At 40.4% G+C, this 26,833-nt stretch overlaps 1 long non-coding RNA gene across 1 annotated transcript; it reads left to right on the forward strand.

The window, feature by feature from the left end:
- The first annotated feature begins 74 nt into the window (after positions 1–74).
- LOC142086689 (uncharacterized) lies at positions 75–26,418 on the forward strand. The gene is made up of 3 exons (XR_012675220.1): positions 75–416; positions 15,824–15,953; positions 24,840–26,418. It is a non-coding gene; the product is annotated as an uncharacterized LOC142086689 (long non-coding RNA).
- Positions 26,419–26,833: the final 415 nt, after the last annotated feature.

The raw sequence follows: 26,833 nt of genomic DNA on the forward strand, positions 1-26,833 counted from the left end.
AAGACAGGAAAAGTGGTGGTGATTGGTTGGAATGTATTGGAAAGCGTAGGACCTGGGCATGACGTAGAGGGTATAGGATAAAGGGTGGATACTGTCCTGGTTTCTGCTGGGATAGAGTTAACTTTCTTCCTAGTAGCTGGTATAGTGCTGTGTTTTGGATTTAGTATGAGAATAATGTTGATGACACACTGAAGTTTTAGTTGTTGCTGAGAGGTGCTTATGTTAGTCAAGGACTTTTCAGCTTCCCATGCTCTGCCAGGTGCACGAGAAGCTGGGAGGGGGCACAGCCAGGACAGCTGACCCAAACTGACCAAAGGGATACCATATGACATCATGCTCAGAGTATAAACTGCAAAGAGTTGGCCAGGGAGCAGTGATTGCTGCTTGGGAACTGGCTGGGCATCGGTCGGTGGGCCGTGAGCAATTGCATTGTGCATCACTTATTTTGTATATTCTTTTATCATTATTTTTATTATTATTTTCCCTTCCTTTCCTGTCCTATTAAACTGTCTTTATCTCAACCCACGAATTTTACTTTTTTTTTTTAATTCTCTCCCCCATCCCACTTTGGTGGGGGGGAGTAGAGCAAGCGGCTGTGTGGTGTTTAGCTGCCTGTCAGGTTAAACTACAAGAAGAGTGTGCATATGCAAGAGGTGACTTGTGCATAACCTTGTTAAACATGGCCATGGTTTTCAAGGCATTGCTATCACCTAACTGGATGTTTACTAGTGTCTGATTTTGAGTTGTCCTCCTTTACAGTGACTCTTCAGAAAGTAATGGTGCTCCTTGGTGGTCAGCCTTTGCTAAAATACTGAAATGCAAAAAGCAAAACTCTTCTGTGGCTAGTCCAGTGTTATTGGGAATGGTTTTATTCAGATGAAAGTACTTAGAAAGCCCCAACATGAGGCAGCCTTGCTGTTAGTGTTCCTTGGGGAAGCAATGTGCAATTTTCCTGAACTAACACTAAGGAGCCTGTCACAAATGTCTCCTCCTGCGCAGCTGACAAGTGAGTAGCCACATACAGTAAGGGAAAGGGATAGGAAATGTTTTCAGGATGTGGATTTTGATTTTTTTTTTGAAGAAAGATGTGGAGAGTCAGTTGTGTCAGAGAGAAATGTAAAAGGTAGTGCAACACTCTCCATTCCAATGTATTGATTGCAACAATAATGAAATGACAAATATGAAATAATGAACAGTAGGAAGGTAAGTATTGCCATTTATATTTTAATAAAAACTTTTTTTTTTTTTCTGTAACTCTAAAAGCCTACTGGGCATCTTTGCAGAATTCAATATGAGACATATTCACAGAATCACAGAAGGGTGAGGTTGGAAGGGACGTCTAGAAGTCATCTTGTCCAACTCCCCTGCTCAAGCAGGGCCACATAGAGCAGGTTGCCCAGAACCCTGTCCAGATGGCTTTTGAATATCTCCAAGGAAGGAGACACCACAACCTCTCTGGGCAACCAGAGCTCAGTCACCCTCACAGTAGAAAAGTGTTTCCTAATGTTCAGGGGGACCTTCCTCTGTTTCAGTTTGTGCCTATTGCCTCATCTGCTGTCAGTGGGCATCACTGAAAAGAGCCTGGCTCTGTCCTCTTTGCACCTTCCCTTGAGGTATTTATATACATTGATAAGATCCCCCTGAACCTTCTCTTCTCCAGGCTAAAGAGCCTCAGCTCTCTCAGCCTCTCCTAATACGAGAGATGCTCGAGTCCCTAAATGCTTGCCTCAATCTGCCTCTGTGCTTTAGCTGAGTCACGTCCCTGTCACACCCTGGGCAGCCTGGCAGCCCCCCCGGGGCACCCAGCCCCGCTCACCCACAGGCTGCAGCGTGTGGATGCAGGTGGGGACTTCCCTGCAGGAACTGTGAACATGGCAGCAGTGTTCAAAGCGTGGCTGTCGCTTCATGGGGTGCTCACCAGCAACTGGTTTTGAGCTTGTTCTCCTGGAGAATGGCTGTTGTAGTCCCTCACGGCTGGCGTCAGCTGTGAATTCGGCAGGCGAGTGCTTTGTGCTCATTTGGAAATAATGTGTATGTTTTGTTAAACTGACAAGCAGCAGCCTGTTGCAAATCCCTTCTCCTGCAGCAAGCCATGGACCTTGGGAGCACGTTTCCTTCTGCTGTTCTCTGGCCGTGCTGCCTGCATAGGAGCTGTAACAGTGCTGAGCCCTTCTCTGTGCTTGTTGGGGGCTTCCTTTGGGCAGCTTCATGATGCAACCTGTGAGGTGTTTTGGAGTGTCTGGAGGATATCTAGAAAGCAGTAAGTAGTGAGCAGATCTTTCTATCCTCTCCCCATGTAAGATACATCTCTTTCTGGTGTGTATTTAGAGAGACCTGGAGGAGGTCAGCCTTTGGTAGAGATGGTAATGTAGTTCGTGTGGTTTAGGGTATCTTTTGCATTGCTTTAAGAAGAGCCTGAGCTGTGTGGAGGCAGGTGGAGCTGGTCTGTCCCTGATGGTGGTTTGGTGGCTGCTCAGCTGGAGCAAGCTAAAGGGGCTGCAGGGTTGTGCTGGGCACCATTGCTGGGGATGTTGCAAGACAGGTCTGTGGGGAGAAGCAGGGTCTGGCCAGCAGCTGGCCAGGCCTTGGGGGTGGTGAAAGTGCTTCCTAGGGATGAAGGCGCAAAGTCTAATGTAACTCAGAAAGCTACCGAGCTGGCAGGGAATGGCACAAACTTGTTTATAAAGCCTTTACACTTCTGTTCTACCTAATTTTCTTATCTCTATAGAAGAAGATAAATATTGCTGTAAATACCCTAATAAAACCTGTTTTTATGGGAGTCTAAAAATCTTCCAGGCTTTTTTTCAATGCTCGGTACGGGTGAAGATCAAACCACCTCTGCCTCCATGCTTTAGCTGAGTCACGGTCCCGTCATGCCCTGGGCAGCCTGGCAGCCCTCCTGGGACACCCGGCCCTGCGCATCCCCAAACTTCAGCGTGCGGGTGCAGGCACGGTAGATGTGGCTGTGGTGCTCAAAGCGTGGCTGCCACCTTGCTGGAGGTGACTGTTTTGCAGGTGGCCTTGCTGTAGGATGCCTGTGGCAGTCAGTGAAGCCAAATTATTGCCCTTTTATGTCATACTCTGACACTCCCAGTCTTCAGCGTGTTTTTGAATTGTTGTATACTCTCAGCCTTTCTTTAAAAACAAAAGTAAGTAAACGCCAATAACTTGTAGCAGGAAATGTCTGCTCCAACTGAGACAGAACTACTTCCATCGGACTTATTTGCACTATGTCACGTTTATGGATCTGGCAATGTCAGCATGAAGCAGTACATCAGCGGCGATAAAAGTTGTGCATGTGAGACAGACATACCTAAAATGCTTTGATTGATTCTTGCCTCCTTGAGTGCAATGGACAGTACACAAATTTAGCAGCATGTCATGGATTTTCAGTACTTACCGAAATCATCTACCTGCAGCAGCTGCCTGGGGTAGTTGCAAGACACCAATTTTACCAACACTGAAGTGAAACTTTTCACCAAAACTCTAAGACCAGGGTTAGAAATTCATTGGACCTGAATCACCAGCGCTCCACTGAATCCTGAGCCAAGTATGTCGTGTTTTACCAAAAGCATGTCCTTGAACTGTGCACAGAAGGGCCTTGAGTTAAATCCTGTGAAGGCTCTCTTCAGTTCCACAGTTGTGCAGTCTGATTGCTGTGTATTCCTTGCTTTCAGGGCCCTTCCTCGCTTCCTTTCCTCCTTTAAATTTTGGAGCTCTTCCATTGCAGTTCACTTTAGAAAAGAGCTGAGACAGCATCTTTGATCCGGATAAATACCTTGACAGCTCTGGTTGCCCGAGCTAAGCAGTATGAAGGGAACAGCGGTGGCTGGTCATGGGGGAGAGTGTAGGAAAGTTGCGGTCTGTGGGGAAATGTACTGGTGTGGCAGCGATCCAGCTCTTTGCACTCTGAAACGTTGATTGTGATTGTCAGATACCTGTCAGCTCAACCTCATGCAGTTATTTCTGAATATGAACAACCAGATATGCCTGGGTGGCATCCGACAAATTACCTGAGAAGATATTTACATTTAGTAAATGGAAATAATTGATTTTTAGATGGCTTAGATTATGGCTCATTGCTGTCATTACTGCTACAAAAGAATTGACAGTCTTTTATTTAAAGGCCTTATTAAAAAAGATGCATTTGTGTCAAGAAGGGGCTATACTTAGAAATAACGAGTTAACCACGTTTATGTAAATAGAGTTGTTTGCTTTTATTACTCTTAATTTAAATTTTTTTTCTTGTTCATCTACAGACTTTTTTTTACATCAGTCTTTTCTAGAATTTTAAACATGGTTGGGGTTTATGGGTAAAGAGGAAGGGTCCTGTGACTCTCCGCAGATCAGCTTCCAACTGCAATTTTACAACCTTGTTTGGCAAGAGAAGACAACCATGTGCTGGAGTCAGTTCAGGATAGGTATTATGACAATTTTATTTTCTTTTATTCAAGAAATCGAATTATTAACAAAGCTGGACTATGCTAACAATCCCATTACACAGAATCCTCCTTTTAAATAGCTTTAGGAAGAACAGCCAGCTTCACCATGTTTTAAGTAAACAGAGAAAAATTGTTTCGTTTTTTTTTTAAGGAAATTATTTTACTTGGTCACTTTGAGTGGCTTTATGGTTCTTTTCTACATTAGAAGTATAAGAAAGCTTGAAAAACACTCTGGTGTTATGAAGGAATGAAGATCACAGGCCCTACCTTTCCCTAGATCATTGGCAGGAGATTCTCCCATTCTTCCCTCAATTTTGGCATAGTTTATTCTTGATGTGAAAGCTATTTCTTTAGCTGGAGTTATGTTCAAACCTTCCTAATGTATTTTTGTGGCCCCTATAGCATTACCTGGATGTCAACTGTGAACTTTTAAAAAGAAAATATTATACTTCTAGGTTTTTTGGTTGTGAAAATTAAATTGCAATATTTACACCTAGTCCATATTATCTTCTAGGTTTTCTGTACCTGAAAGGCATAAATATTGAATTCTTCCTTAGCCTGATAATCTATAAAGCCTGATAACAACACTTTAAGAGAATGACTTTATTGCTGATCTTTAGTAAATTGGGAAGAAAGTGGAAGCGTAACTGGTGGGAAAACCAGGGGAAGACTTAGGAATGGCTTCTGTGTAGGAGGTGCAGGGCATGAGGTTAGACATGCGAAATGAGAGACGCAGAGAGAAAGGAGAGAGGTAGGGAAAATAGGGTGGTCATACTCTTAAATGTAAATACGTTTTTCATCTGAGTCCCACTGAAATCAACAAAGTACTTCAAAAATGAATAACCAAAAGCCCAGTTGCTCCTAAAGCTCATCATATTTTATCGTAGATCTTTTGCTGACATTGTTTTCTTATTGACGTCAATGGAGGTTTCAAAATCAATTGAAAGCAGCTGTCTGTTTTAAATACACATTGAAGTCATCAGGAGAAGTGGTGTACAGTCTTTCCCTGAAATACACTTGGTACTAGTCCAACATGTCTTTTCATCACAAATTTTTATCATCAATCACTGACTTTGTTTATATTTGCTGCAGTGTAACATGTAGTAGGGCAGATGTATCAGATAAGGGTGCACTGTAATATATAACTGGTTTTACCAAATCCATCAAACTCACTTTCATCTTAAATAAAATATTTATTTTGCTCTTTTGTCAGCCACTGTCAAGATTTTTCTTTTTTAATATTTTAGAGAACAACTCTCTTTTGAGGAAATAAAGTTCAAACTCCATTGATTTAATTTCTTACATCTATTTATATCATTTTTTGTGCTAGTGTATTAGGCTGAATGATTTTTAGACAGTGAATTTTCATTGTATGATTACATTGATATATTTGTTTAGCTTCCAATATTGACCCCTTTTTTTTAGAATACAGAATATCTTTTTGTTGAATCCTTCCAAAGTGACACTGGGAAAAGGTGTGCTTTATCTGAAATCATCTTATCTCTACAAGAAATTGTATAATTGCTTCTGTTTTTTCAGTCTTATCTTGTATGGTCAAAAGTGTCTCATGCAGAGAAGTACAAAGAATGTTAACTAGCACATGAGGAAGAAAGATTGTCTAGCTTAATATCTTAATATAGTCTAGCTTAATATAGTGAAGTACAAGGTGATTATGTTTAGGTGAGTCGAAATACGTTGTAGGTTTTGGTCATTTAAAATGACCCTTTCTTCTAATATTTCCAAGGAGTGAACAAAAGAACTTTGTCTAAAGAAGGTTTGTGGTCACTGCAAGTGCCCTGAACCCAGCTAGCAGGATTCAGCTCTGTACTCAGTCGGAGCGTAAAGGGAAAAATAAATATCATATATGGCTTGATTCTTGAAGGAGAGCACTCAGGAAGGTCTGAATGGGGGAAAACAGCCATTCCTCCATAAATACAACATCCATAAATACTGCATTCAGAAACCCCACAAAATCCGCTGTTGCTGGAACTGGAAATTGTGCCTATAGCTATTGTATTTTATTATAGGATGGGTATATTTGTGGTTTCTTTATATCTTCCTGGACCTGCAGAGGGTGCAAAATCTCCATGTAACACGGCTTAGAAGAAGCTGAATTACTCCTTCATTCTCCTTGTACGTTTTGCTTCTCTGGTAACTTGTAGGAACACTTCACCAGCAGCAAGATCCTTGCTAGAAACTTAATGGTAGAAAAAATGGAGATAAAAGCATTTATTGTTGCAAGCAGGGCTGTTGCAATTTCATTTGCAGAAGTCTTTTATTCTTCGCTGTGTAAGCCTAGTGCCTGAGATGTTCTCTCTAGCCTAGTGCTATTTGGTTCCTTGTCATCTTATTTCTTTCCCTAATAATATAATTTCCTCTGTATTGTCTCTATTTTTCTTCTTTCCCTCCAACCTTTTATTTTAATCTCTGTATTTCTTCTGGCTAACTGCTTCTGTTTGAATGCTTGCTTCTAGCTCTAAGCTGTTTCATTCACACCGTGTACACAGTGGGGGTAAATGGCCAACTACATGGCATTTGGCTACACATTTTATTTTCACATGATCTCAACAGTACATAGAATAGCGGACTAAAAGTTCTGAGACATTATTATGATTTCACTTCATTGATTTTCACTGATTTAGCAGAGGTCTTCAGTGTGAGAAAGTGTGAAGCCAATTATTAGGGGAAAGAAAGTATTGGGGTTTCTGGAATAAAGCTTATCTGTTATCAAAAAAAGCCATTCTCTTCTGCAAACCAAAACACATGTTTAGCTACCATTCAATTAGAGCAGTATTATTAGGAAAAAACCCTCAAACTTAAAATACCTGGCAAGGGAGGTGCAGGAAAGTTTTTAGAGTGTGGTGCTAAAACTTGTCTAACTTGTCTAACTTTCCATTTTCATAACATTTTTTTTTTTACTGTTTGTTTTTGGTTTTTACTTTATAGTTGGCTCTATTCCAGCTTTGAAAGGGTTGAGTTACAATATGGTTGGGTATACAGCAGCCTTTCAGATTGGTAAGATGTACGTGATGAGCCTTTGTGTAGGAATGAATGGACACTTAAATTTGGGCCTCTGTATTTGGTGAAGGAGACACTTCGTGTTTTTTTTTTAAGCAAGTCGCATTATTTTTCTGGCTGTAACAAAAACTTCTTTTGCAACGGCCTGCTTATATGTCATCTTTGGGTTGATGGAAAAAAATAAACAAGGATGTCAAGAGGCAAAATGGGTTTCCTTATGCTAAGGCCCAGCGCAGTTCTTCATGTGCAGCGTGGCTGGGGATGATGGTGATACCAGGGAGAATAGAAAGAGCTCCTTGAGGCTAGTCCTGATCCCACTGAAAAACAGTAGAAGCTGAGCCATTGCATTTAAGGGATGGAGCTGCACAAACTGATTTTAATAGCAAAATGTTGGGAGAAGGGGATAGACTTTTTTGTGTCTTTTATACAATATATTCAGTTAACAGTTGTTTGATGTCTCCGTTTGGTTTGTGACCTGTGGAGAACAGTTAAGAGGTGTTTTAGATCTTTACTGAATAAGGGTGAACACGTACTTGATGGTGTGTTTCAGCTCCTGTTTTAAGGACTGAGAAATAATTGGTTACATGCAAGGGATTATTTACCTGTCTGAGACCTAACGAAATTGTTTCTTGTGAACTATGAACTTACCAACTATGAGTTGGTGTGAGAATAGCAAACTAGTGGGAAAATTTCATCTTGCCTCTGATACTTATTCAGTGCAAGTCATTTTAGTCAGAAGTTTCAAAAGTAGTTGCTTAGCATAGTATAATTTCTATTTGAAGATTTTTAATAACTTTGACTAAGTGCGTACATACTGTTTTTTAAGATGAAAATGATTAATTGTAAATAAGATGTTTGATTTAAAGATATTATTAGGATAACATCGTAATAGCTGTGTTAACATCATAATGACAATCTTCTTGTGTTCTTTGTATCCAAGAACCAAAAGATTTAGATCTGCTAGAAAGAACACAGCTTCAGTGATATAATTTGGTAGGGAAGAGTAGTACTACTCTTCACAAATGAAAGATTAAGGGCTTGGGGCCTATTATGGGCATATTAGGGCAAGGGACATTATATCAGTGATTTAACCTTTTATCAAAGAAGCTGTGATGTGTTTTGAAGATTTGTTGGTGCACGCACAGTTTCCTCATTAGAGAGCGGAACAGGGGATCATAATTTCCAGGCTCTGACCACATGCTCCGGAGGGCAGGCACACACAGTGATCTTTGTCTTGTGAGGCAGAAAGGCCTATGGAGACCTGATAGAAGTGGGTCAGCTTCTCCCCATCCATAGCTCAGAGGTTTGATATAGCCCAAGTGTAACTGAAGAGGCAGAAGGCAGAGGTGCGTTTAGGGATCTCCAGTTTCCTACTATGGATCTGCAGCTTCCTTCCTTCTGCCTGTCTGTCATTAAACAGTCCTGTTTTGCCACTTTGCTATATCCTCATGGTTTCACAAAGAAAAAGGAGATCAACTGATGTATTTTAGAGACGAAAGAGTCCAATTCAAAGCAGGATTGCCTCTTCTCTTTGGTGTAGCTGCTGTGATTAGCTTCTGGCTTACAAATGGTACTAAGAAGTCACCATGTTTCCAGGAGCCTTCACTTTCATTATCTTTTAATATCAAACAGAAGTCTGCTACATTCCCCCCCCTTTTTTTAACAGCTTTTATTGTTTGTGAAAGAAATTATGTTGAAAGCTCTAGAAACCTGAAATCCTTTCATCAACTTCAGATTAGTTACATCAAGTCATCCTCAGTGTGAGCTTCCAGTTCAATCTGGGATAAGATTCCCACAGTGACCTGACTAAGCAGAGGTAAATGTATTCCCCAGCCTGTTGTTTGGGAACTCAACACACATGGCATAAAATAAAGCACTTTTGGGGAAAGTTTTATGCTGGTTTTGTGATAATCATTCAGTCATTATCTTTTTGCAGTTCTTTGCAAATACAGATGAGAGCTTTAGTCAAACTCTCATTCAAGAAGGCATCGTCTTAAATTGAAATATATTGGTTCTTTCTGCAGAAAAGAACTGAGTGTAGAGAAGGACCAAACTCCTGATTTATCTCTAGAGACAGATAGGGAGAGAAAGAAAGGAAGAGTCTGTCTTCTCTAATGCAGAACGCTTCTCTGGCTGTGTTTTTAAGTGAACTAATAACTCCTTGTAAAGAGAAGTTGAAATCCTTGTAAGGTGTTTCTTACACACAACAAGCTTGTGAATTTTAATAATATCAGGATATATAAATCTTCACCAAATAAAAAAAGGACTTAAGTGGGGTTTCTCATCAGAGCTACAATAATATTTTTCAAAACTTTCATTTTTGTTTAACTTTAGAATCCAGATGTTCTCTGAAATACTTCTTGAAAACAGATTCACAGGTATCTGAAGCTGAAGGACAACAGCTCCTAAACACCTGCATTGCATTTGTTATAAGGCTCCTCCGAGGTTGAGTTATACTTCTCCCTGGGCCTGATCGAAACCCAATGAAAATCAGGGCAAATTTTTCCACTGTATTGAGTGTGCTTTAGATCAAGCCCAGAAATTTCACTTGCTTGTTGACTGTAGCATCAAAGATGGCTCAAACCAGCCCAATTCTGTGGTAAACCAGTCCTTTAAACTTTTCTCTCCACTTGCACTTCTTAATGCACGAAAACGTAGCACCGGTGAGTTACATCATGGTGCCTGTACTGATGCCCATAACATGACAAACCCCTCTGGTGCAATTTGACCTTTTCCTAGGAAAACTTTGGAGGGAATAGTCTCAAAAATAAGGATTGGATTATGCTCGGTACCTTTTCTCTAAATGTAAAAGTGCTTCAAAGAATTTTAATCTTCACTATCTCAAGTCTCTGCTAATTTGGAGACCTTGCTGGCCTTCTGCTGTATGGTCTATGCTCATTGATACATTTTGGCTTTAAATAAATGCTGTGATATATTGGGTGAGGTATTTTCATTAAAATTTGAGGGAGTATTAATGCCATTAAAAAGCACATCAAGCCCTTATCTGAAACACTATGTATACATTTAGTGACCCGTGTTTAGAAAAGTGGAGTCCAAGTGGAATCAAGTTGGAGTAGATATGGGGAAGCATGGCTTGTATTGCTAGAGGAGATTACAAGAGCCTGCCTTTGAAACAATCCAAAGAGAGACAAATAAAATTGAGGGACATGCCAGAGAGGGAGTAAGAGCTATTAATTCAAAGTTGATTTGAGGACAGCTTTCGAACAAAGTGAATTTTTTGGTCTTTTTTCAACAGATAATTCAAAAAGGGAGTAGCCCAAAAGTGAGTAGGTGTCAGTTCAGTTGCAATGATCAGCTGAACTAAAACATAGACTCAAATGTACCAGCCATTAGCTGTTTGACAGACTTGGCATAGAGGAAGTAAACTGGATTAGAGCAGAGAGAGAGAAAAACCCTTTGGCAGTGGATTTGCTAATGAAAAAAAAACCTTCAGAATGACTGGGTGGTAAAATCCTAATGCAGATCAGATGGTAGTTTTCATTTCAGTCAAGGAGTCAATACAAACTCTCATGTCCTTTATAGATTTTATCCTAACTGAATAGCTCACATAAAAACAACACAGGTTTTAATTTTCACTGAATTTTTACACAGAATTAGCTAGTTAGAATGAAGCATATTTTATCTTTTTGTGAAGATAAACTCTTTGAGGTGCCCTCAAATAAGGACAAGAGATTTGGCATGTTTATTTCCAACCATCACACACGGTACCTTTTTTTTCCAGCAGAAGTAACTACCAGTATCAACTGAGAATTTTTCTAAAAAAACAATGAGAAAACTTTAGCTATTGTAGGAAATTCCCATTACCCATGCTGGTACTTTATGTCCTCTCTGAATTACAGAAAAGTTCATGGCTGTCAAGTTTTGAACATTGTATAGGAATCAATTTCACTACATTCTAAAAATAGATTTCTGTTATTAAAAGGGTAATCATCTTTCTCCCTTTCACTCTAGGAATTCCAAAGGAAAAGACTGTTGTGTGAAAGAGAGGCCATTTGCTTTGTCACTTCATGTACAGCTCAAGGGGAAAAAACCAAAGGAATAAGCAGAGTATATCTACTGCAAATGATCTGAATATTTAGACCTGCTCAGTGTCTTGCTGATCTCCGTGACACCCAGCAGACCCACCTGAATGGGAGACCTCAGTTGTGTGTTCTGGCAGGGCTGGGAAGAACTTGTCTCTACTGAGCTGCTGCCATAGGATGGCACTAGGGAGCTCTGTGATGGCTTTTCTTATGTGATGTTGCCTTGGTAGTGGAGACAGTAACTTCATCAACACTAGCATCCTCATCAAACTTCTATTTTGCTATTAACATCTTATACCAATTAAAAAAAAAACCCACTTACAATCCTCCTTCCTATCAACTGCTGAAATTCTAATGACTTTTAAAAACGTTGCTGATTTACACTCCAGCAAGCTGAAGGACGATTATACTGTTCTTCATGTTTTATCAGAGCGTTACAAATGCTATTTTGCTGAATTCTTGTGAAGAAGCTTGTCTGTCTTTTCCATAAATAATTAGTTTCCCCAAACGCTGGGATGCAATTTCATTAAAGCTTTGTTATACTGTCTCTTTTATTTCACACTGGTTGAGTTTATGTGTGGAATTAATTTCTTCTATGCTGCTGATTTGCAAACAAAACGGATTGCTAATTTGACATGTACAAGAAAATGGGAAACTGAGCTGACTTAAAATACTTGACTGCTCAAGTGTTTTGTTGTACATGCTCCAAAACATCCATACAGTAAGGTGTGTTAATCAGAGACCGGTGTGTCGTTTTGGAAACGGACCCCCTTCTAATGTGATTCTGAAGTATTGACCACATCACCACAATGGTGCTTGTTATTCTGCTCTTACCTGTAGTATACATTATTACATTTTCCTTTTCACTGACTTTCATAGCCTGGTTAGCTGACTCATAGTCACATGAAAACATACACACAAAGGAAGATTTTTGATTTCTAATTTATGGAAACTTTTGAAATTGCCTTTTTCTTTTCTTCCTTTCCTATCATTCTGGTGAACTTACTGTTTTTAAATTCTTGTCATGTCACTACAAATCACAAATCTTCTCTCTTGGCTAATCCACATGTTCTTTGATCTGATGGCATGAAGTAGAGTTTCATAATATTTATATAGTCTGTCTTACAATGGTCAACTTCAGAATGATTCCTCTAATGCTAACATCTCTCCCTTGAAAATCATGCCAGTTTTCTCCAGCACTCCTGTAAGAACTCATAACATGTGCCAGCATGTGATTTTTTTTTTTTTTTTTAGTCTGGTCCAAATCTTTTCAGGCTGCAGTCAGACCCACAGAGAATAGAAAAAATCTCTGTATTTTCATTTCTGATGATGGCAACTTCGATCGTGCTGCCCAACACAGCTATCAGCCATTTTCAGAGGTGACGACTATCGGTGTGGTAGATGGGTAAGGAAGATGAAGGAGAAAATGATTCTTAACTAGCTGAAGTCAGTAAGAGGCTTTCTTGACCTCTAGATCCATGATACTACAGCTCAGTTTGTAGCTTCCATTCAAAGCATTTCCCTTTTACACAGGACAGTTCCCCCAAACTATTCAAATTTCATTTCAGGGTAGGGTTGACTCTAAACGATTTTTGTGATCAGGGTCCTTCCTTGGTGTTCTGCTAGGAATACAAACCTTTTTCCTGCCACTTAAAATAGGCTGCTTTCACCCTGGTTTTTAGCATAGTTTTTTCCTGCCGGTTCTTTCTTTTGCTTAATGCTCTTAATTACTGACTGTTGTGAAGATTACACAGAAAAGTAACACAGAATGATCTGTTATCTGCGCTTTCTATTAAGTAGCAGCAATCTGTGGGAGGTGCAGTCTGTAATCGTCATAAGGGAACGGTACCAAGCACTGAATGAAGTATTAGTCTAGTTTGTTAATGATTAGGTGCAGAATATTTCTCTGTCTTGTCTTCATCATTTCGTATAAGCACCACACTAAAATCTGAAGAGGGTATTGCCTGCGGGCGGTGCCTGGCCCCACAGAGGTGCATGGCTCTTTTTGTTGTCTTATGTTGCACGAGATGCGTGGCTTCGGTGCTGGGAGAAGCCTTTTTGAAAGCTGCCACAGTTACAACTGAAAAAGAGGGCTTCCAGCCAAAGGACCTTCCTATGCAGAGCATTTCACAAAGGGGCATCCGAACCAGCCGTGAAGAGCTTGTCAGTCGGCTGGATTAGATACTCACTTTGGAATTAGACTCTCTTCTGCCTGCACTTGCAGTCTGTTCCCATTAGCCGAATCGCTTTCTTACCATGGCAGCCCTTTGCTATCCTCCCCACCTTGCTGTCCACCTCCTCTCACTTTCCTTCTCCTGTTAGTTGCACTCATCTCCTCTACAGTCCCATCCACCTTTGGTTCCCTTCACCTTTGCTGCCCTGGACTCGCTCACTGCTTCTTTTAGCTTTATAAGGAAACAGTTAAAAGAAAGTATATGTTGTGTGGCATCAAACCGATGCTTTGATCATGGAGTCAGTCTTCTGTTCCTACCCACAATGGAAATCTGTCTGTGTCATACGCTTTTCCACTGATTTAATTAAAAGCAGCAGTGCCAGAACTGGATAGCCCAGTTTTGTTTTGTTGGTTTTTTTTTTTTCTCTTTTGCCTGTTGCTATTGTTTTCTCCTTTCCAGTTAAAAGCTCTTAAGGGCAGGGACTCTGGCATACATAAATTTGAAAAATAGCAGCAGGGAGATGGCCATGTTACGAGACTGGCTGTGACAGAGTAGGTTCACGCTTAGAGGATTCAAGTCATGGGGAGGTCAGGCCCTCTCCTGTCTTCCTGCTCAAAGCAGCCAGCGACTTCTCTTTTCTGGCACGTTCTTGTTCTCCTTCTGTCCCTGCACTTCTGCAAACATCTTAGAAATCAGTCACTTTCTAGATCAAATGTACTTGAAATGCTGAATGTTTTCTAAAGATTAATTACTGGCCTGGGTCTCCAGTGGGCATCATTTTCCCTTCATTTGGCTGCTGTGGCTCTGAAGATCCAAATTGCCTCAGCATATGCGTCATTTGCAGTCCTTGTTGCTGTGAGTCACCAGAGCTGAAAAACGTGTGTCTTGGGTGTTTCTTCACGAAGCACAAGTACAAATGTGTTCTTTTCTAACTGTGGCACTCAAGTAAACTCCTACATCAGAAGAACGCAGGGATTTCTCTGCTGTAATATAGAATGTATTTTGTATTTCAGAAATATGAGGGAATACACTACTTGTTCCTTTGCAATTATCTTAGGATAAGCCAAATGGTAGGAGGGCTGGTCATTTGAGATATTCAGGCCAGGGCCCTGCAGGCACAAATAGGTCTTAATGACTCTGACCATCCTCACCTAGGGCCTTTCTTACACCCCTGCCCATTTAAGCATGGGGCTCCTGGGGGCTAAGGTTGGTCAGGGAGAGCAAGGTCTGCTAGCACCATCAGGACCCTGACAACTCAGTTAAGTAACTTTTTTTTTTCTTTTTCCCTCTCCAATAACAGTTTCTAAAATAGCTGTACCTTTCCTATACTCTATGCTGACTTACCGTGTTTAAAATAAACCACACAACACAAACATCCTCCCATGCATGAACTAGGTGGTGAGCTTTTGCGATTATTGCTGCAGAAATCCTGTAATTAGAAAGTAGACAAGCCTTTTCAGCTTATGTCGAACAGTAGATAAGTCTTTTAATTGGTGCATATCTCAGGGAGGATAGAATAGATAGGCAGCTATTTTTCTAGTTAATGCTGGTTTTTTTCCCTATTCCGAAGGCCTATAGCTAAATGTACCTTGTGTTTTGTTATGTATAATCTGTTGCAAAAGGCTTATGAAAACATAGGTTAGCATTAAGAGGACATTTAACATTAACCCTTAAGAGTTAGCAGCAGCAAATGTAATACTCTGATTTCTTTGCATCCAATCTGCGTTTTAAAAAGGTGAGTGAGTTATAGTTTTTTCTATACTTTTCTAGTCTACAGCTTTTATTACAAATACTTGTTGGGGAAAACTGTTTCCATTGTTAATGGAGGTGGATAGGAGGCAAAGCAGTTGTCACAGTTCAACAGGCAGAGAAAATTGTTTGTCTGTTTTTCTTATTCGTTGCTTTCATTAAAACAATGTTCTCACTGGAATATCTAATTAGTTGTAATACTTGCCAAAGGAATTATATTTCTTTATTACAATGTAAATCAACTCTGAGTACATTTTTGAGTACAAACACAAATAAGATGCTTCAAAAAAACCCCTAATGTAAGTTGAATCTTCTAGTGTTACATTTTGAGCAGAGCGTGTGTGGAAGTCATAAACAGGGGACCAAATTTTATTCCAAATTTTCCTCTGGCCTGAAGCCAGAATTACTCCTTGTGCTGGGGATACCTGTGCCCAGGCTGCTTGGGCTGGTGGTCGGACACCAAGGAGGTCTGAGAATGCACTTCAAGAGGCTGGATCATGAAGGATGGTTTGGGCAATGGGAGGAGGGTAAGTCTGCTGGAATCGCATAGCAGCTCACTTTCTTGCTCTCGCAGGCACCATGTTTTATAAAGCCTTTTATGAACTTGCTGTGAATTTATGAGTTTATGTGCCTTTTATGAACCTGCAGAAATTGCAAGCAGGCATTCAGATCCCAAGGTTTTTCTGTCTAGTTGACTAGCCTTGTTCATTGTATTAACCGGTACTTCCAATTTGTCAAATCTCCCCTTTTGAAACAGAAAACTCTTGTTACCTTTAATCCATTTCATTTACCTTTCACTTTGAAAAATTTTGAATTACTGGCTCCAAAATTTTTTTTACGATGCTCTTCCTAAAATGTCCTGATTGCTTACTGCAAGTAAAGGTGTCAAACACTGTCTCCTCCTGCTGCAATTTTTGATGAAAAAACTTGCCAGCTGTCATGGTGTTGGACTTGGTGGTGTCTGGAGAAAAGGAGGCTGAGGCGAGACCATATCGCTCTACAACGACCTAAAAGGAGGTTGTAGTGAGGTGGGTGTTGGTCTCTTCTCCCAAGTAACAAGCAATAGGAGAAGAGGAAATGGCCTCAAGTTGCACCAGGGGAGGTTTAGATTGGATATTGGGAAAAATTTCTTCACCGAAAGGGTTATCAAGCACTGGAACAGGCTGCCCAGGGAAGTGGTTGAGTCACCATCCCTGGAGGTATTTAAAAGACGTGTAGATGTGGCGCTTAGGGACATGGGTTAGTGGTGGACTTGGCAGTGCTGGGTTAACGGTTGGACTCGATAGTCTTAAAGGTCTTTTCCAACCTAAATGATTCAATGATTCTATGACTTCTGGGTCCTAGCACTATTGGTAGCAGTCAGACCTGTTGGCCATCAAGGCCTTGTCTGCCATATTCCTATAATGGAGCCAGCAATTGAAGTGTTGCTGCAGCGCATGGGCTTGGGCTGGCTCTGGGGCCGTGGTGGGTCAGAGCACAGAGCAGCTGGGGAGCCTGGGAGCTTTCTCTCCTTTCAGTACTTGCTATGCAAGGCTGGGAGGGAGCATGTACCCTCTCCTGCACCAGGAGAGCAAATAGCTGGGATCTGCGAATCTGTTCTCCTGTGTTCATAGGTATTCTCCAACTGATGTAATTAAAAACCTAATCACGGAGGTTCAAGATAGAAAAGATATATTAGATAATATTGTTCACTGCCTTGGGGCCCGCACAATATTGTTTCCTGTAAAATAGTTCAGTGACTTCAAGGGAAGTAGAGCTCTATGAGCAACATGCAGTCTTGGGCTCTTATTGAAGGGCTGCATGGCTTGTATGTACATCTTTATTAAAACTTTTATTAAAAAAAAAAGAAAGGCATTTCCATGCCCACTTGGTCTTGCAGATAAAAACACATTTATTAGTTTTGTGTGCTCAAAGGAAAGTAGAAAAAAAATAATTAAAAAAAAATTGGAAATGAGGAAATACTTGGCCTTATGTCAGTGGAAGCCTTCATGTGGCTTGGAGTTTCACCCAAAGCCTCATCCTTTTTTCAGCTTATTTCACTTGGACGTAAAATGGATTTACTTTGTCCATCTTATTTATAATTTTAAAGAGGTGGCATATGATCCATAAATATCTCAATTTTCAGGGTAAATGAGTCTTTTCAGTCATGACCAACATGAAGTCCTAAGCTGTTTTAATAGTCATAGCCATGGCAAGAAGCAATAGACAGTGGCTGCTCTCTGAAAAAATCCTTCAGCTAAGTTCATTAAAGGAGTTTTTTATTTTCCTCTCTAACCTTAAGTTACAAATCTTCAGGAAATATACTTTGACTCCCTTTTTGTTAACCACAATATAAGCTGTGATCCTATATTGTTCTATCTTTACAGTAAATACTGCTGTGCAGGCTATCCTAGATCTTGCTGATGTGGAGTTGTGCTGAGGCTATGGTATTGTGTCACACCAGATTGAAAAATATATTCAAATCCCTATTGAGTTCTGGCAGTCCCAGGTGCTCTTTCTACATCTTGCTTCCACATCTACCCACTCTTGAGTACTAGAGTTATTAGAAACTGCTACACCACCTTCGTATGCAGTGATGGTGCTAAGATTTCTGTATAGCCATAGTCACCAATTAATCTCTGGCCTAAAATAGTGAGGTACTTTACTTTTCTCCAGATGGAAAAAGATCTCACAAGGCGCATGTAATCACCCAATGCAGCCCGTAAGTCACATACTGAGAAGCTCTCCCTCATGCCTGCCAAAATTTGATTGTTACTAAAGTTTAAAAAAGAAACAAAAACCAATAAAACACCTCTCCTGTGAGCAACACCAAGGCACCTTGCTGTGAAGACTGGATTAAACGGGTGCAGCCACAAAACCCTTTAGGTAACCTGGTGTTGTCAAAGTCCCTGGCTCTGTGGTTCTGCTGAGATGCTCTGAACAGCAGTGCTGTGTAGTGCTGTGTGGGTATGTGAGGGCAAGAAGCCTGAGGGCTTGAGGAGTGGATGCATGAAAGACATAGCATGTGTGAAAATGAAAAAATTAGCAACTTAAAGTATCAATCTTTCTATGTGGGGTGATGCAGGAGAATAATATTTTTAAAACTTTGCATACTCTTAGCCTCACTGAAGCTTAAGAATGATAAATGATTTGCAGCAAATTACCTCCATCCCACTACTAGGTGAAGCCAGCAAACTGAAAATTTGTCCCTTCTAAAGTGTTGTTGTGGCTGGGATGCTAAATGCAAGGCCAGAGGTTTCAGTAGTACTGTGGTCAAATATTGTGCTGCCTCTAAGTGCTTGCAGTGAGACTGACTTTGAAGCTAGCAGTAGGCAGACCCCGTACTTTCCAACTATGTATGATGCAATTTGGTGTATGAGCTCTCTGAAGCTCCATCATACAGCAGGACCAAAGGAGAGCTGTGGCTCCCCTATGTAGTACAAGTTGGACTTGATTTCTTTTCATATTGAGGTAGAGGGCTTGACTGCTGGTGGAGAGAGTTCAGCTGGATCATCAGCCTGTAATTCATATACTAAGAAGCTTTCCTCCATAATCATCAAAGTCTGATTATTATGAAAGTTAAAATAGGCACCTCTGCTGTGAGCAACAGCAAAACATGACACCAGGGAATGGCTTGGCACTTGCTAACAATCTGCTATCTGTCAAAGGCGAGTTAAGGCTTGGAAATCAAGCCTATTAACTAAGCAAACTTATCTTATTATCAGGATCAGTTCCTGCAACCTGACGGACCAAAATACCACAATGAAGCAGGGATTCACGACCTTTATAATTTGTTGTCATTGTGTGAAAATAATAACCCTGGTATACATACAGCACTGGAATTACAGAGAGAGTTTTGCTCCCTATTCTTTTCAATATCTTGAATCTCTAAACTAATTAGAGTAATTTGATGATCCAAACTCATTTTCAGGTTGTGTACAAAAGTAGGGATTAGAAATTGCTGCTGTTTAGAGTAACTTTAGCCTAAGTAAAGTCTCTTTGTGGCAGTCTAAATAATGGCCATGCAAGTGTGTTACAAAGTCACTCAAAACTTTTTGAAAACACTGCCAGTATCCATTGGGAATTTTCAGCTTGCTTTAGTACTCTTGTAAAAAGTAGCCTGAAAAAGTTATTTCTCTGTTCTCAACTGGAAACTCATAGAATAGTTAATATTGTACTTTGCTTGTAAGGTTTTTGTTTGTAAATATGTTGAAGAAAAGTCTCCTCTCTGATGAGACAGTGGTATGTTGAGTTGTATCAGCTAGAAATCAAGGCCAAAAGGCTCCTGGCTACTTGCATAAGATGCCTTTACAGATGATGGTGATGAAAAAACAGAACTTTGAGATGCTACAATACCAACAGAACCAAGTTAGAAACATTGAGCCATGTCTTAGTGACTTTGAAAACAACAGAGCCAACATCTGTGTTTGTTCCAAGACAGAAAAACTCAAAAACTTTCTAATGAGCCTTACTGGCTTCAAAATTTCTGCTGTTCAGATGGGCACACTGAGAGAATAAAAACTGGCATTCACCTGGCATGCGTTATAGTAAGTTTATATATTGAGGCTGGCTTAAGACAGACACTAACTGAAGCTGTGAAGGAACATTTTACTGTACTATTAAACTTCACATTTTTACTAGCTTTAGTAAAAGGATAAAATGGGCATAATCTGGGCCAAAAAAGGACTGAAAACACATAATTGCAGGCTCTGAGAAGCAAGATGTTTTCCAGTGAATTCAACAGCGGTGCCTAGGATTAGACAGATGTATGAGTGAAGTCTTCAGTTCTGTTGTGAACCTTTTCTTCTCTGTGAAATATCATAGCGCTGCTAGGAACACCACTATAATGGCTACGTCAACCAAGAAAGGATTGGATTGAGTCTGCTGTGGTGATGGGGAGCTACAATGCTCTGGAAGTCCTTGAGGTTTCAGGCCTTCAAGTGCAATGAAGTTTCAACTCGGTGTATTTGCTAGTTGTTCAGGTTACGCTTTTGTCAGGTGGCAATTCTTGACTGTAAACCCTGTCCGTGCCAGCTAGAACTTCAGACTGTGCATCCCAAAGCAGGTACAAGTCTGGCATTACCACTTAGGGTTTAACTATGCTCTTAAAGTTTAATGTGAAAGCAGAAGGACCAAAAATCAATTCAGACTAAGTTTTATTCCTGAAGTACTGTCTTTTGGATTGCCCCAGCAATTATGTTTTCTGTGCCTGCCTCTATTTCCTTTTCTCATCTTTGCAAAAGACTCCCTGGCCTGTTTTGGAGACATGACCTGACATGTCCACTAGGGTGAGAAGGAGGTGAGTACACAGGAGAAAATACAATTCCGGGTGATATGTTGGGGGGAGTGGGGAGAGAGAGGCAGGCTTTGAAACCAGGTGGCTGCATCGTATAGCACTGAACAAATTGCCATTTGTTTTGGTTTGGGAACTTTTGAACTTTTGAAATATGAGCATGTGGTCTCCATAGTACGTGTTTGAGTCTAATGTGAGAGATTGTGTAGGTTCCTGTATAAACTGTGCAGCAAACCCAGCATGTGTGTGTCTTGGCCACCCAGACACAGCATGCGCAAGAGGTGATAAGCAGTGTCGTGTTTCCTCTGTGCATGCTCTACATAGAAGAATGCATACGTAAGGAGCTTCTGGTTGTCTAACACCCCATCAAAGAGTGGCCCGACACTGAGGGAGTGGAGGAAAAAGCTTAGTCCCATCAAGGTGCTGGCTATGCTACCTTTGAGTTTCCTGTTAAATCTGTGCTCACTATATTGTTCCAGCCTGAGGAAAGGGCCCTCACACTTCCATGCAGAAATCAAGTATCTTATACCAGGTTAGACCTTGTAAATCAAATCTTGTGCTTTCAAAGTGTTTCATCATTGGAAACTTACCATGAAAAATTCTTCTGCTTCAGCCACTTTAGTGTTATATTGTTTAACTAAAGGACTAGCTATGATTTTTTTCAAGACTAAAAAAAAAGTATGACGAAAATTAATTTTAGAAGGTCTAAGCAAGCTTAAATGACTGAAGAAGTTGTAGTTGGAAGAAATCAGAGTAGAATAATTTGGGAAATTGCCTTAAAAATAATCTGTGAACTCTGCAGTAGCATGTATATTCTAGGTACTATAAACTGCCAAAATTCTGCCAACACCTCAGCATGCTTCTGTCCCTTGCATGGTCCACACAGTCAGTAGGAAGGGTTGTCTGGGGCTTTGCTGAACCCACGTGGCTCAGTCAGACTGTGGGTCATGTCAAGAGCTAAGAGATACCTTCGAAACTAATCACAGAACATTTATGTCTATTACATACAATACCGAAAAGGCTTGAGTCTATAAGTGCTACTATAATATCAATCAGTAACAATAATAATAAAAGCAAGTCTTCTAGAAGTAATGAGTATGTAAGAGCAAGGAGTTAAAATGAAAATCAGTAGGCAATCCCACCTACAACTGACTCTGCCAGATGCATGCTCTACTTTACACTCTCCAGGATTTGTTTACATATTTATCAGCTTATGTTGACACTTAGGTAAATATGTATACACACAGAAACATGCAAATATACATATATTCATTTAGAACTACAAGGGGGACTTTCATTATTAGAATAGCCAAGAGAGTCACATGCTGGCAATTAAATTTTACTACCCTGGATACTGCAAAACTATACAGGAAAATGAAATCTGTAGAATCGTGAGGAGTTGAGACATTTTTTCTGAGTTATCTCTGTAAGACAAAAGCTGCAGACATGGTAAGACTGGTGTTGCATAGGATCTAGGATTTTCACATCTGGGTTTTGTTGCTGTTGTTCTGAACTTAAATTAAATTCAGAAATAAAAACATCTTTCTGGAAATTAAAAAATAAAAATGATTTTGGGAAGGCCAAGGATATCTTCTGCACTTCCAGGTTCTCAAAGGAGACAGTGAGCTTATTGCATGCCTAGCTTGCTGGTTTATTAATGGTTTTTCACGTTCACTAATGTGTTACACTGAAGATCTGCTGAAGTGGAGACTTAAGCAGGCCAAGGATGTGGGATGCTCGCAGCCCATGAGATGTGCAGCCAGGAAGCCAAGGTTCTAGAAATAAGTATGGTTTTGCCTTAAGCTATAAGCCGGTTTCTGTTATGCAGATCTGGCAGGGTTAAGATAAAGCTTGAATACTTTCATTCCTCTGTGCCCTCTGAAAATGAAGAAATAACTAGATGGAAGTAGATTTTAATCTATTACCCTTTGAAGAGTACCAGGATTTGTGCATGTGTTTGTTTTACAGTGAGTTCATACCACTAGTCAGCTTTCTTCCTGACTATAAATCCTTTTTAGAAGAAAGTATATTGCAGGATTTGTTCTGAGCCTCAAGATGCTGGCTGTGAATAGGCCATAACAATTCAGATCTGGCACTGAGGCATCCTGCTTCTGCCGCCTTCTATTTTTGGATCTTCAGATTTTCCATAATATCAGTGGTAAATATTTTACTGCACAATATTCCAGTGAAGCATCATCATCAGTTCCTCCAAAGGAAGAACATATCTTATGCCATGTATTACCTCTATCTAGAGCTCTATGAAATCTGCTGCTTTATTCAGGAAAATAGTTATCTATTTCTCAATGGGTTGCATATGCCATTTTACTTTTTTGAGGGTTGACTATGTGGGTCTTTGGACTTTGGCTTTTGAAATGTTGAGGGGAGAAAAAGTTAAAAAAACAGAATTCACATGCAGACCAGATAATGTTGATGCGCCGTAGAAACAATCCATTTGCACTTAAGAGTACAGGTGGTAAAAGGTATGAATGGTAGCTTGTTTTTTAGTTGGTACTCAAGGAAGAGATGCTATGCAGCTCCTAATGCACTGAAATTTTAATTTTGGTTAAAGCCACTAGGTAGTGCTATGTTATAACTACTTTCATGCACTCACCCTCACACTCGCTAGAGCCTGACTTTGGGAAATATACCTACCCGTGTCACTTAACTGTCAGGGGTAGTCACTTGCAAGACCTCAAGCAGGCAGAATGACTAAGAACAAATTGTAGGAAGTAAGGCAGGAAGAAAAATATCCATTTCTTCCCATCTCTGCCTCCCCACAAGAATAAAGAAGCTTGGAGGAGAAACTTCACTTCTGAAATACTTGAGATTAAATAAGTCAAGGCACTCCTCCCCACTGGTAGCTGCAAGATGACCATTCGTTAACCTATAGGCTCATGAGAAAACCTTATGTTTCAATAAGCAAAAGGACAATTATGATCACCTACTTTACACCTTACAGAGTGCTGGCCATAGTGTTTCACAGGACAGTTTTTGCACTGACTCACTGTTTCAGAGTGAGGTAACTGATATTTGGAAGACATGCAATCTTCATCTCGCAGATGAGCTTGTAGCATCAGTGACTCCCAGCTACTCTTGGTGAGCCCATGGTGCCAATATCCTTCTATAGTCTAATGTTATACCTACAGTGGCCTCTGTAGGTATTCCCAAATTAGCTCTAGATTAGGTATTGTGGTTACCAGGCGTGGACAGTCTATAATAGAATGGAGCTTGGTGTGAAGTCTTTACACCCTGTCAGGAAGCAGGGTACAGACTGCAGGAGAGCTTTGCAATTGCTATCAATTGCCGCAAGCACCTGGACCTTGATGACCTGTGGAAGTTGATGTCACTGATCATTGGCCTCTTATTAGTAGACTTGGCAGCTACAATTTAAAGACACATTAAGGCACATATCCCATATCACTACTGTAATTAGCTCAGCAGAAAAATTGGCTGAGCGAGAGGAGATAACAATGTCACATTTGTGATCAAATTTCTATGCTAACAGGCACAAAATGTAAATAAAAATAATTATAAAGAACTCTCTTTGTTAAAGGGTGGCCAAAGATTAGCTTTCCAGCTCACATAATTTGGTCTAAAGTTACAGACGTGGAAATAATAGGCAGCTGGTTTCATTTGGGAGTTACACGATACAGTTCTTCTGCAGTCTTTTCCCTGTCACAAATTTAGGCAAGCTTTGCATGAAACAGAAATAATACTTGCACTGTGCTTTTGAAGAGATTGTGGGCCAAGCCAAGAGAGCTGGAGTGGAGCAGGAGAGCCAAAGGATAGCACAAACCAATAATGAAAGCAACATGTGATATCATCTGGCCAGAGAAAGATGAGAACGGTGGTGGGATTTAATGGTTCATTTTAAAATACCCCTTGCAAGGAAAGGAATGCGTTCAGGGATTAGGATGGGGTCCTAGGAATTAGGAAAATTGAGTTTTATTTCTGACCTTGTCACGTTCTATCTGTATGATCTTCTGTCTGTGCCTCAGTTTCCCAGCCCCCGTAAGCACTCACTTCAAAGCTGTTCTGTGGGCTCCTCCATTGAGGCTTACAGCCTCTTTTGGGAACCCAGCTGAAAAGCTGAATGAGAAGATGTCATTCTTTTAATTGACTATTAAATATTTTGTTTCAGATGGAACTAAAAGCTAAATAGAAGAGAGTTCTGTACAAGCCCTTGAAGAAATGAGAAGGAGAAAAAAAATCCTCTTCGTGTTTTAAATAGATTAATCTTTCATTTGGCCCTTCCTGAGAACATCTAGTTCAAACATCTCTGACAAGCACTCTGTAAAGCTTGATTTCTGCTAGCGAGTGTGTTGGGAATGGATCCTCTCAGATCCATTAAACACAGATAATGTGGTGTCTAAAGTGAGCGCTGCCATTACTGCTACACCGTCATGTCAGTGTTTTGCTGGTTTTGGAGCCTCTCACGGTTCTGAGGCCTGGTCTTTGGGTCTGAAGTGGGGAGGAGGAGGAGGAAGAAAGAGGGAAACCATTAAAAGATTTTTGCAGCAAAGAGACTCCTGTTTTGGATGATGAAGTCTTTTTATGAGAATGATTTCAAGGTAGGTAAGAGAAATGGTGAATGGCATCTGGCAAAGAAGCCATTAGGGCCTGACAGGATATGCAGAAGTTTTTCCTTCCGAGTCAGGACAAATGTGTATACTTCCCTCACCAGAGGATAGTGTCATGCTTTTGAAATGAACCTGAAGAATATTTAGAAGACAGCTGAAGCAATGGAGTTCAAAAACATTTCTTCTGTGAGAAAACCAGACCCTAAAACCATCTTTAAGGCTGCTTATTATTCCAGCATAGTTGGACTGTGTTCCAAGAGTATTGAAAGTTAATCTGTGTTTCTCCATTAGGAAAGACCATTCTCGGATTTCTTTTCTGCTGGACAGAGAGTGAGGTTGGGCACACCTTAAAAACCATAGACCCTGAAGACTTTGAGGGAGACTTTAGGAAAGAGGAGCTATTTTTGGTCACCAGGATGAAACATTAAGAAATATTAGGTAGGGATTTAGATTAGCTTGTTGCAAAGAGTTGGAGAGCAAATGAAGTTACCTCTTCACACTCGAAGAGTCTATATTTGTCATCCCAAAGTGTCAGCTATACAAGAGCTTTGCTGCTTAGCTCTTTCCCACCTTTCCTGTGTGAGGGAGTGGGAGCCACAACTCACAACACGAATTTTTTGTTCATAGCCATCATTTAGTTCGCCCGACAGCCGGGAAAAGGGAAATGTCCCATTCACACAGCCACCACTAGAGGCCACCACAAACCTCAGTAAAGAATTAAAAAGCAGCTAATTTCTAGAGTGCACGTTTACAGAGAGAAACCAGAAGTAAGGCCATAACCTGTGTCCCATATAGCATATGTTTCATGTCTTCTGTAATGAAAGCAAATGTTGCTGAGCCTACATCAAGCTCGTGTATCCATCAGGTTTTTAATCTTTTTCTAACGGGAAATATTCACTGGGAAGAGGGATTTGGTATAAGTAATATTTTTCATCACCATAGTGATTTTTGTGAGGGTAATGCACATTATCTCTCTTTCATGGAGGAGAGATATTAAGTCTGGAGAGGTTAAGAGACTCACACAGATTATTAGGTATTGTTAATTCTTGCTTTAAAAGCATAACCTGCTCTGGACCAGAGATTCTTTATAGCATTTTTATTCACCAGGCCCAGATATCACATGTTATAATGAAGAAAATGGACCACAACTCTCTTAAAATTCAGTCTTTATTTAATACAGTGAACAGGCTTGCGCTGAAGTGCTGTCTTTCCTAGAGCTGGCTGCTGACACCAGTTTCCCAATACTCCTTGAACAACTTATAAACCACATTCACCTGTAACACTGCAGCTGTAGGGTCAGGAAGCCTCCTATAATATTTTCCATGGTTGCATGCAGGAATTTGGCTCAGCCAGAATAAAAAGCATAATTAAATAAAACCTAACTGGAAGGAGATATCCGTTCCACCTTGTGCCCCATTTAGGATTGTGCCCAATGCAACATATTTTGCTGCGTCCTGCATGAGAGGAAATGGATTATACTCAACTTTGTGACAAATTATTTCATAAAAAGTTGGCTTTTCTCCATAGAAAGCCTCTATCTATCACTTTCTCCAAT

The sequence above is a fragment of the Calonectris borealis genome, chromosome 1 (assembly GCF_964195595.1).
Source record: "Calonectris borealis chromosome 1, bCalBor7.hap1.2, whole genome shotgun sequence".
Lineage (NCBI taxonomy): Eukaryota > Metazoa > Chordata > Aves > Procellariiformes > Procellariidae > Calonectris > Calonectris borealis.